Raw genomic sequence first — 2,261 nt, 5'->3', positions numbered from 1 at the left:
TGGGCGCGGCGGCCCCGCGCTTCCTGCTGCCGCCGCGCCGGGCCCGCGGGGGCGGCACGGCAGGGGAAGGGGAAGGAACGCGCAGAAGTGAAATAAATAAAAGCGGGAAAGGCCGCGCTCGGCGTGCGTGTTTGGGGCGGTTCGCGGGGATTTGCCTTGTTTGAGGCTGCTCGTGTCGTTTTGAGTCGCTCGGGTCGGCCTCCCCGACGCCTCGTGGCCCTGCCTACAGCATCCGCAGTTCAACCCCCGGACGCCCTCCAGGCTCCGGCCGCTGCCTCCATCAACGGAGTCGATATTCATTTGATTTTTTAATTGTCCTCTGTCTTCGATGGGCCTTTCTGGTTTTCTCCAAGCCTTTGATAATTTGCATTTCGCTTTCCTATCGTCCTTAATGGTGACTCATCACCAGGCTTACTCCAATGGTTCTGAAAGTTTATGGCAACCCGCTCCCCCCAGAACAYATCGCGTTGCTGTTTCCCCAGGTTCCCCGGGCAGGCCGGGATGGCAGAGGGCTCCGGAGCCAAGGCCATGCATGGAGAGCCGTTGGAGGCGACACAGGCAGAGGAGCATCRTGCTGGGCCGCGGGATCGCTGCGTAGCATCAAGCCCGCAGCCCCGGCCTTCCTCACGCTGGGCTCCATTTCCTGCTTTTTAATTATAGGAGCTCTGGGGTCAGGGAGCATCCTGAAGGCCAGGATTGGGATCTGATGGAGCTGTAATCCTGCCCTTGCTATTAGTGTCGGGATCTGCTTTTCTTCTCAGCAAAGGTTAGCAGTGGGCGGCTCAAGGTTTTGTACCCAGTCCTGTGCTATTTGATGTATCTATTAACCCACGGGCAGGGTGAGCTGCTATTTGCAGAGAGCACGCTATTTATTTAAATGATTAATTATTTACGTGTTATTTAGGTTGAAACTGGTCCAAAGAGGCCTTTGCAGAGCATTCGAGCCGCACAGATGGGAGAAGTGAAAGCTGGCGGCAGCGTTCGCTGTGAAACGCAGCAGCGGATAAAGCACACCCTGAAAGATTGCAACCGGTACAGCCGGCACCGCCGGGCTGGAGCAGGCACCGGGATAGCCCCACAGCAAACCAGAGGAGCCCTTAAGTGCAGAAGTGGCCAAGAAAGTTTCAAAAAGGAAACAGAAATAGAGAGAAAAAGAAGCTTTGTGGGAGGCTGCTGCAAGGGTGCGAGTGCCAGGGGCCGCGAGGAGCCRCTCCGGTTGCCCTGCGGCAGCCGGAGCTCCCAAGCGGGCGTGGGCAGAGGCGGAAGGGCTGGGAGGAGATGAGGATGGCGGCACATTCCCAAGGGCCCTGTATTCCCAGGGGAGCTAGACTGCTGTGCCTTATGACAAAAGCTTTTCGGAGCGCTCTGAAAGCCTTTATAGTGTCAGTTTGTGGAGGCTGCTTACTGAACTCCTACAAAATCAGAAAAACGCCCAAGAAGAGGTTGTCACATGTGGCTTCTTTCAGAGGGGCCCTAGCACCGCGTGGCCACCACGGCTGTGCAAAGGCCACCCCGCGCCACGGTCACGGCTCGGGGGATTCCGGAGACGCGTTTTGAAAGCACCGCTTTTATTCAATAGCGTCTGGAAAATCCCCAAACRTGCACAGGGGTAGGAACAGGGTCCAACTCGGATGCTGGGACTCGATTAATCTGATTTGGCCCATTTGCTTCCAGGCGTAAGCGGCCTTGGAGCAACCCTGGGGATCGTTGGAGCAGGGAGTTGGGTGATATATTTTAAGGCTATGAGATTTTATCTTTTTTTTTTTTTTTTTTTTTTGGTAGCTATTTTGGAGTTTGTAATTGAATCCTTGACTTTGCTGCAATTAATTTCCCCTCTCATCCTGCCTGGTGCTCAGGGCACTCTTGATTAGCCACAGCAAGCAGAAGGCACAAGGTATCTCAGAAACAGCGCCCAAACCAAGCAGCTGGGAAGATTAAACACCCCGAATGACAGATGTCAACTCGGGGGTGAGAAGTCAAGTGGCAAGACAGGAGACGGGCAGAACGGGCGATGCTCTGCAGCAGCCTTGCGGGGCGGGCAGGCGGGAGCGGGGCTGGGAAGCGAGGGGGCCTGGAAAAACCCATCCCGGGGAGGGGAGGCAGGAAAACACGGCGGCAGCAGCGGCGCCGGGCGCTGTCCCCGTGATCTGCGGCGGAGCTCGGCGCCAGCTGCGGCGCCTCGCGGCTGCAGCGAGGCCAGGAGTTTCCGCGCAGAGCGGCCGCTTCCGCGCGCGCCTCGCAGTCGGGGCGCTTTTTTTTTT

General features: G+C 57.2%; 1 protein-coding gene across 3 annotated transcripts in view; it reads right to left on the bottom strand.

Moving 5' to 3' along the window:
* The window catches only part of ZBTB25 (zinc finger and BTB domain containing 25), a 25,224-nt gene that overhangs the window by 3,615 nt on the left and 19,348 nt on the right, over positions 1-2,261 (bottom strand). The gene's annotated exons all lie outside the window — the stretch shown is intronic.

Source organism: Nothoprocta perdicaria, unplaced genomic scaffold (genome assembly GCF_003342845.1).
Source record: "Nothoprocta perdicaria isolate Ctin4 unplaced genomic scaffold, notPer1 scaffold_223, whole genome shotgun sequence".
In the NCBI taxonomy this organism is placed as follows: domain Eukaryota; kingdom Metazoa; phylum Chordata; class Aves; order Tinamiformes; family Tinamidae; genus Nothoprocta; species Nothoprocta perdicaria.
Note: the sequence above shows the minus strand (reverse complement) of the source record. Positions and strands in the feature narration are given on the sequence as shown.